Source organism: Eriocheir sinensis, chromosome 29 (genome assembly GCF_024679095.1).
Source record: "Eriocheir sinensis breed Jianghai 21 chromosome 29, ASM2467909v1, whole genome shotgun sequence".
Classification (NCBI taxonomy): Eukaryota; Metazoa; Arthropoda; class Malacostraca; order Decapoda; family Varunidae; genus Eriocheir; species Eriocheir sinensis.
This window is the reverse complement of record NC_066537.1, coordinates 7024388-7033765: the sequence shown is the minus strand read 5'-3', so window position 1 is coordinate 7033765 and position 9378 is coordinate 7024388. Positions and strand designations below refer to the sequence as shown.

Below are 9378 nucleotides of genomic sequence, written 5' to 3'. Positions count from 1 at the left end.
AAAAAAGGGATGAGAAGGGAGATAAGAAGAAAAAAGGGAGATGAGATATGAAAAAAAGGGATGAGAAGGGAGATAAGAAGAAAAAAAGGGAGAGGAGAGATATGAAAAAAAGGGGATATCCAAAATACGGGAAATACGTACAAAAAATAATAAATAAATAAAAAAATAAGTGAAGAAAGAGAGATAAAGAAAGAAAGGAAGAACGAGAGAAAATAATTAAGACACAACAAACACTTCCGGAAACAACAACAACAACAACAACAAACAACAACAACAACAACAACAACAACAAACAACAGAAAGTATATTAAAAAGAGGACGAGGAGGAGGAAGAAGAGGGAGAGGAAGAGGAAAAGAGGGACGAGGAAGAAGAGGAGGAAGAGGAAGAGGAGGAGGAAAACAAGAAGAAGAAGAAGAACAAGAACAAGAAGAACAAGAACAAGAAGAACAAGAACAAGAACAGAAAAAAAGAAGAAAAAGAAGAAGAGAAGGGAAAAGAAGAAGAAGAGGAAAACGAGGAAGAGGAAGAGAAGGAAGGCGTCGTGGGCTGCAAGATGGCGGGCAGACGCAGCTTATAATATCCTGCTGTCTTATTTATCACGTCCAGACAGGCAAGGCGACGATAAACACGGTGATTTATCCACAAGGGGGGCGAGGGGGGCGAGGAGGGGGGCGGGGAGCGGGGCGGGAAGACAGGGGGGCGCTGGCCATACCCTCGGATCCCTTAAACTCTCACTGCACCTCTACGTCAAAGAGTTCGATCCCCTATGCAAGAAGATCGAATCCCTTAACGTAGCGAACCCTATAAATCGATACGTTAGGGGATCTGTTTGCTTGTTGTGATTCTCTGTGGCAGGGGATTGACACCCTTGGCGGAAACAGACCCAACGTTTCTCAGCCGCTCATATTTACCGTTTACCGTTTACCGTTGATGAGGTTTCAGGCCCTGCTCCGCCCCAAAATTGTCTTCTGGGCTTCCATAACAAAACTCATTTATAGTTATCGTTAAAAAGAGTTAGATCCTGATGTTTCTTGGCAATAGTTAGGCGTCAGAAACCGGTAAATACTATGCTTTGAGTACGATAATCTGGGAACGGTGAACAGACCCCTTCAGCGTAGTGGGGGCTCGCCTACCTCAAGGGCCCCGAAATCCGTGATAGGCGAGCGGTGTAGGAGTGGAGTCAGGTGAGGACGTGAGGGACGGGGAGGAGGGACTGACTCATGGGGGAAAGAATGGGAAGGAAAATGACACCTCTTGGACGTAATACTATATGGATGTGAGCTACCTGAAAAAAACTCCATTACGATAGTTGTGTAGAGAGAGAAAGATGGAGATAGATAGACAGAGAGAACAGTAATGAGAGAGAGAGAGAGAGAGAGAGAGAGAGAGAGAGAGAGAGAGAGAGAGAGAGAGAGAGAGAGAGAGAGAGAGAGAGAATAACAAAGGAAGGAAGGGGGAGGATCGGAAACCATGTCAAGGTGATGTAGTGGGATCCAAACCTCCCGCTGAGCACAAAATAGGGTCAAATTACACTAACAAGGAGGCTCAGATTAGGCTTTCAAGGCTATGCAGTTTAGATGAGTCACCCATAATCAGCTGCCCCCTCCCCCTCCGTTTTCTTTACCCCCTCCTTGTATCCTTTCCCTTCTTCTCCCTTTCCTCTCCTTTCTTCCTCCCTATCCCCTCCTTTCCTCTCCCTATCCCCTCCCTTCCTCTCTTTTTTCCTCCCTTCTCCCTTCTCTTCTCTCCTATTTATTCCTCCTCCTTCCATCCCCTCCCTTCTCCTATGCGATGGAAGGAAAGAAGGAAGGAAGGAAGTGAGGAAGGAAAGAAGGAAGGGGAAAAGAAGGAGAGGAAAAATAAAGGAAGGAAAGAAAAGAGAAATTGAAGGAAGGAAGAATGAAGAGGGAAAGGAGGAAGGAAAGAAGGAAAGAAATAAGGAAGGAAGGAAAGAAAAGAAAGAAGAAAGAAGAAAAAAAAAGCAAAGTAGTTGACCTAATGCTTGGAGGTCACGAAGGTCGGTCAGAGGTGAGGATTAAGGGCCAAACGAGGTCATAGGTCACGACGAAGAGCAGGTAATTGAGTACTTTGCTGCTGTTGTTGTTGATGGTGTTGTTGTTTAAGGATGATGGAGTGGCCAGAAGGGAGGATATTGAAGGGAGGGAATCTGAGGTTATTGTGGAGGAGGAGGAGGAGGAGGAGGAGGGGGAGGAGGAGGAGAGTGATTGGGGTCATCCGCATAACTAGGGAAGGAAAAGAAAAAAAAAGAAGAAAATAGGTCACTGATGAAGGAGAGATTCTGGGAGTAGTTTCTCTTCTTTATTTTTCCTCCTCTTGGTATCTGTTCTTCCAGTGTATTCTCGTCTACTCAGAAACATATATTCCACCTCCTCTTCAATTACTTTACATTACCGAGGTGGCGACGCTTTTTTTTTAACATTTTTCTTTACGCCCTTGAACTGTCTCCTTAGCTGTAAAAAATAAAAAAATAAAAAAATAAAAAAAATAAAAAGGACCTCCGTCTCTCCCCATCATAAGCCATTTTCATTTCTGCCACTCTGAATCTTCCGTCCATGTCTTGTAGTATCCATAAATCTAATTCTTTGACGTCCTCTCGCTCTTCTTCCTTCCACTCCTCCAAGCAGGCAATCACTTTCTAGTCCTCTCCTTCTCAGCACATGGCCCAGAAACTTAAATTGTCGCCTTCTTATACTTTCCATCAATTGCCTCTGCTTGTATTACCCACTTATAAACATACAAATTCTACCTTCCCTTACTTTACCTTACATTAACTTACCTACCATATCAATTCTACCTTTCATTCTGACAGTTCTCAAGCATATAAATTCTACATTCTACCTTACCTAACCTTCCCTTCCCTTCATTTCCATTCCCTTCCGTACCCTTCCCTTCTCATGTTTTACCTTACCTTACTTTACCTTACATTAACTTACCTACCATATCAATTCTACCTTTCATTCTGACAGTTCTCATGCATATAAATTCTACATTCTACCTTACCTTACCTAACCTTCCCTTCCCTTCATTTCCATTCCCTTCCGTACCCTTCCCTTCCCATGTTTTACCTTACCTTACCAATCATAAATTCTGACAGTTCCCAAGCATATACATTCCACCTCTTATTAACTTTCCAACTTCCTCATTCTTCCCCTACTATATTTTCCCTTCCCTTTCCTTTCCTTCCTTTTCCTTTCCTTTCCCTTCCGTTCCCTTCCCTTCCCTTTCCTTTCCTTTCCTTGCCTTGTCTTTCCTTACCTAACCTTCCCTTCCGTTCCCTTCAGTTCCCTTCCCTCCCCTTCCCTTTCCTTTCCTCTCCTTTCCTTTCCTTTCCTTTCCTTTCCTCTTTTCTTTCCTTACCATAAATTTTCCTTCCCTTCCCTTTCCTTACCTAACCTTCCCTTCCCTCACCTAACCTTCCTTTCCTTTCCTTTCCTTTCCTTTACTTTCCTCTTCTCTTTCCTTACCATAATTTTCCTTCCCTTCCCTTTCCTTCCCTCACCTAACCTTACCTTACCTTCCCTGCCAATTACCTTTCGTTCTCACAGTTCTGAATCTTATACTCTCAATCTCTCATCCACTTTCCCACTTCCTCATTCTCCCCTCTTTCCTTCATTCCCATCCCTCACCACCCAGACGCCAGGTACAGTGACCCCCCAAAACACACACACACACACACACACACACACACACACACACACACACACACACCATTCCCGGAAACACTCGTAACCGCAACCCACCTCATCTGTCCACCCCCTCACCTGCTCCTTGTCCATAACCCTTTCCCTCTTTACTCAGGTGCTTCTGTTTTTCTAGACCTACATCGCAAGGGAGGAAAAGTGCCTTGAAGTTTCTGGGAACGTCCGTGACTTTGCTTCCTTAATCCTGAGCTGACGAAGAGAGAGAGGGAGAGGGAGAAGGAAGAGGGAGAGAGGGAGAGATGGAGAGGATAGGAAGGGAGACAGGGAGAGGAAGAAGGAAGAGGGAGAGAGGGAGAGATGGTGAGGATAGGAAGGGAGAGGAAAGAGAGAGGAAAGGATATGAAAAGGGGAGGGAGAGGAGAAGGAGAGGAGATGGGAGAGAGTAGAGGGAGGAGAAGGGAGAGGATAGGGAGGAGGAAGGAGGGAAGGAAGAAAAGGGATAAAAGAGGGAAAAGGTGATCTCTCTCTCTCTCTCTCTCTCTCTCATGATTTGTGAAGGTATTTCTTTCTTTCTTTCCTTCTTTCTTTCTTTCTTTCTTTCTTTCTTTCTCTCTTTCTTTCTTTCTTTCTTTCTTTCGAGTGTGTGTGTGTGTGTGTGTGTGTGTGTGTGTGTGTGTGTTTATCCTGTGACTGATCATCAAACACGGAAGCTCAGAAGTAAAAAGAAAAAAAAGAAAAAGAAAAAAGAAAACTGAGGGGAGCGTGAAATCCAGCATTTTTCTTTGTTTTCTTACTTTTCCTTCTTTTTTCCTTTCTTTTTCCTTCTCTTCCTTCCTTCCTTTTTCTTCATTTACTCATTCATTCTTTATAGCTTTATTTATTCATATATTTTCTTTCTTTCTTTTCCTTTCTCACTGTCATTTTCTTTTTCTTTTTTCTCTCTCGCATTTTCTTTCTTTCTTTCTTTCTTTTTTTCTTTCTTTCTTTCTCAAGATTATCACACACGAGGTCAGTTCAAGGAATCGGTGCCATTATCATTATCAATATTATTATTATTATTATTATTATTATTATTATTATTATTATTATTATTATTATTATTATTATTATTATTATTATTATTATTATTATTATCATTATTATTATTATTATCATTATTATTATTATTATTATCATTACTTTTATTATTATCATTACTATCATTACTATTATTACTATTATTATTATTATTATTATTATTATTATTATTATTAGTAGTAGTAGTAGTAGTAGTAGTAGTAGTAGTAGTAGTAGTAGTAGTAGTAGTAGTAGTTATTATGCGACTCAGGTAAAATCCACGTATACATAAATCAAAGCTCCAGGTGTGTGTGTGTGTGTGTGTGTGTGTGTGTGTGTGTGTGTGTGTGTGTGTATGTGTGTGTGTGTGTGTGTAATAAAAAAAAAGTGCAGCAAACAAACGGAAAAAAAAATAAAAGCAGAAACGTGAAGTCAAGTACACCCATTACACATCACACGCACTCAATTACCTGCCCAATTTTTGAACCAGAAAATATAAAAATGAAAACAAGTTAAATAAGTTGATGAAAGATGAGAAGGAAAAGAGGAAGAAGAAAAATAAAAGAATGAAGGAAGAAAAAGGAAGAAAAATGAAAATGGAAAGAATAGGAAAAGAAGACAATTAATCGGTGAAAGGGAGGAAAATAGGAAAAAGAAAAAGAATAAAGGAAGAAAAGAAGAAAAAATCACATAAACAAACAATAGAAAAAGTAAAAAAAAAAAATTGTGATAAAAGAAACATTATATATATATATTTTTTTTTCTCTCTCTCACTCTCATCTCTCCTTTTCTCTCCCCTTTTCTTCTCTTCTCATTTATATTTCCTTTCCTTTTCTTCTCTATCGTTCTCTTCTCTCTTCTCTCTTCTCTCTCTCTCTCTCTCTCTCTCTCTCTCTCTCTCTCTCTCTCTCTCTCTCTCACACCTGAAGAATGTGATAAAGGTGAGTCACTTTCATTTGCTGACCCTCAAGACAGGTAACCAGGCAAGGCCGTTGGGAAGGTGATGTATGGAGAGAGAGAGAGAGAGAGAGAGAGAGAGAGAGAGAGAGAGAGAGAGACACACACACACACACACACACACACACACACACACACACACACACACACACACACACACATTCCTGCACCAATCCCCGTGAATCAATTAATCTTTCTCATTCTTTTCCTTCCTTTTCCTTTTTGCTTTATACCTTCCTTTATCACACGTTAATTAATCACTTGCACACACCTGTTAATCATCACCCCCCCCAAAAAAAAAGGTAAACTATAAGAAATGAATAAATAGGCGAATAAGGAAATAAATAGGAAAATAAGAATGAAGAGGAATGAATACGAGAATGCGAAAGGAGAAGAGAACAGTAGATGAGAAAAAAATAAATTAGAAAATAAAGAAGAAAATAGGAAAAAACATAAATAAATACGAGTGGATAAGGAAGAATATATAAGAGAAGAAGAAGAAATAGGAAGAAATACGGATTGATAAGGATGAATAAAGAAGAAAAAGTAAATAAATGAAGGAAGGATGAAAAATAAAGTAAAAATAACTTAATATATGAAAACTTGTACAGAAGAGATAAAATAGAAGAGATAAAAGAGAGAAAAAAACATTGAATAGCAAAAAAAGATAAATAAATAAAATAAATAAATACAAAAAAAATAGTAAATAAATGAATAAAAAGAAAACAATAGATAACCAAATACAAAAACGACCAAAAAATAAAAATACAACAAATATGAAAAAAATAAAGACACAAACAAATAAACAAATAAAATCAGTCAATAAATAAAAAAAGAACGAATAAAAAAGGGAAATAACAGAAAAAAAAAACGTATCAAACAGTGTAGGCGTCGTTTAGCAACCTCACCGACAACCTATTACCATCAGGGCGTCGTCGCGTTGGTCAGCAAGCGAGCCAACGCCGCGTACGATAATCAATCATTCTCAAGGTCTGGGTGATGTGTTGAGGGTCAGAGGAGACATAAAAAAAAAAGGGGGGGGGGGGGGCGGAAGACCCAGGAGGGAGCCGTTTCTATATAGATTGTAATTTTCGTATGGGGGAAGGTGAAAGATTGTGTATTTGTTGTTGTTGTTGTTGTTGTTGTTGTTGTTGTTGTTGTTGTTGTTGTTGATGATGCTGATGATGATGATGATGATGATGATGATGTTGTTGTTGTTGTTGTTGTCGTTGTTGTTGTTGTTGTTGTTGTTGTTGTTGTTGTTTCTGTTGTTGATTGTTTGTTGTTGTTGTTGTTATTGTTGTTGTTGTTGTTGTTGGATTTCTATCGTACGGCTTAAATTATGATGATTATAATAAATGTAATAATACTGAAATTGAAGAACAAGAACAAAAAACACGAGAACGAACAAGAACATGAACGAGAACAAGGAGTAAAGGAACAAGAGTAACAATAGGAACAAGAAGTGAAAGAAAATGAAGAACATAAAGAACAGACGCAAGAAAAACAACAATAACTAAAAAACAACAACAAACAAGAAAGATAAAAATAATAAAAAACAAAATAAATATAAGAATTTGGTTTACGAAAAGAAGAAAGAAAAAAAAGGAAGATTAGAAGAAGGAGCAGGATTCGGAGGAGGATTCGAAGGAGGAGGAGGAAAAAGAAGAAGAGGAAGAAGAGGAGGAAGAAAATAAAGTACCTACCCCTAGACAATAAAATAACAATAAAAATAACCTTAAAACAAACAGCACGTAATAAAACAAATGACGTAGCTATAAAAAAAGAAGAAAAAAAAGGACAGGAGGCAATAAACGAGAGAGAGAGAGAGAAAACGTGATAATAATAAGTTCCGTGACAAAGAAAGGATTCTCACAACTGCTGCGCGCATTACCTCATAAATATAATTGAGCGAATGACTTTTTTGGCTTTACGAGTTCGCCGAAGGAAAAGATTAAGAAGAAGAGGAATTTAATAAGACGAAGAATGTTAAGTTGTGTAAATTTCCGCGCTTCTGGGCTATAATTTTTTTTTTTTTAATGAATTGGTTATTGTTGTTATTTTTCGTCTGTCTTTTGTTTCGTTTTTTTATTTTTGTTTTTGGGTTTTTTCTTCTTTCATTCCTTAATTCTCCTTCTTTTGTCGTGTTAGTGTTTGTCTTCTATGTTTTTCTTTTTTTCTTTTTCTATCTTTCTCCTTTTTCTTCTTTCCTTTTTTCTTCCTTCTTTCTTCTTTCCTTCGTTTTTTTCTCTCTTCCCTATTTTTTTCTTTCATTACTTCCTTGATTCTTCCTTCTTCCTTCCTATATCCTTCTTTATTTCTTCGTTTTTTTCCTTTCTCAATTCTTTCTTCACTCCTTCCTTCCTTCCCTCCATCATTCTTCCTTCATTCTCTCCTCAATTATTCCTTTCTTCCTTCTTTCCTTACCTCCTTCCCTTCCCTTCCTTCATTCATTCTTCCTTCCTTCCTTCTTTCCTTCTTCAATATCTTACTCTGGACCGCCACCCGAACCTCATTTCATATACATTACAAAGCATCGACTTCGCATTTCTTTTCTTGAACTTATTAACATGCAAAAGGAGTATTAATAGTTACCGTTATTTCTACTACTAAAAGATATATATGATTCCCACTACTACTACTACTACTACTACTACTATTACTACTCTGATTACTTCCGTGTGCCATATCTTCCCTACCTCCTCCTCTATCCCCTTCCCTTCCCTTCCCTTCCCTTCCCATCACCACCACCACCACTACAGCAATCAAATCACCACCACCACTTCTATTACCCTCTCGACCCCTACCTTTCCCCTTCACCTCCACCCCATCACCACCCCCATCACCATCAGTCAAGCCTCGAGGTCACCATTAGGGAAGGGATGGTGACACATGCTCTTCATCACCATAATTAAGAATGGACTGTATGGCACTATAGATCAGAGTGGTCACGTGATGGTGTGTGTGTGTGTGTGTGTGTGTGTGTGTGTGTAGGGTTATGTATGGGTCTCTCTCTCTCTCTCTCTCTCTCTCTCTCTCTCTCTCTCTCTCTCTCTATCTATCTATCTATCTCTATCTCTATCTTTGTCTCTGCTGCTTACTCTCTCTCTCTCTCTCAATCTTTCTTTCTTTCTCTCTATCTGTCTTTCTTTATCTCTCTCACATCAACAAATTCCAAAGGCCAAAAACGACATCAATCGGGTTCTAATGAGTGGTTCTTTACGTTCAGGGTACAGAAGAATGCCCAAACTAACACCAGGGTCACAAAACTACCCCTGGAAATGCCCACAAACCCTTACGAAATCCTTGCCAAATATGTGAGTGAGTGTGTGTGAGACCGTGAAATCTTGAAAATGACCTTATGATATCGTCTCTACCTCACTCACTCCTTCTTCCAGGACTAAGTGTAAGGAACAGAGGCATTGGTAGGCTCTGGCACTACATAAGCCACGCCCACTATGGCACTCACCACGCTGGGGAAAGAGGAGGCAAGGGAAGGGAAGGGAGGAGACGGGGAGAGGCCGCGGGAGGGTCACCTTATAATCTACCGCGGGTGAGTCAGTCAGTCAGTCAGTGTTACGAAGCTTGCGAGGGTGGAGTGTGTCGCCCGCGCTCTGCCACACTGTCACTGGTTCCTGGTGCGTGCGTGAGCGTGTGTTTGTGTGTGAGTGTGTTCGGTAACCCTCCTGACTACGTGGCTGG

At 39.6% G+C, this 9378-nt stretch overlaps 1 protein-coding gene across 3 annotated transcripts in view; it reads left to right on the top strand.

Moving 5' to 3' along the window:
- The first annotated feature begins 9249 nt into the window (after window positions 1–9249).
- Window positions 9250–9378, top strand: part of LOC127004915 (uncharacterized) — a 30464-nt gene continuing 30335 nt past the window's right edge. For 2 of the 3 annotated variants that reach the window (XM_050873150.1, XM_050873149.1), the window contains exon 1: window positions 9250–9314. The gene's annotated coding sequence lies outside the window, so the exon portion shown is untranslated. The other variant, XM_050873151.1, reaches the window with a different exon arrangement.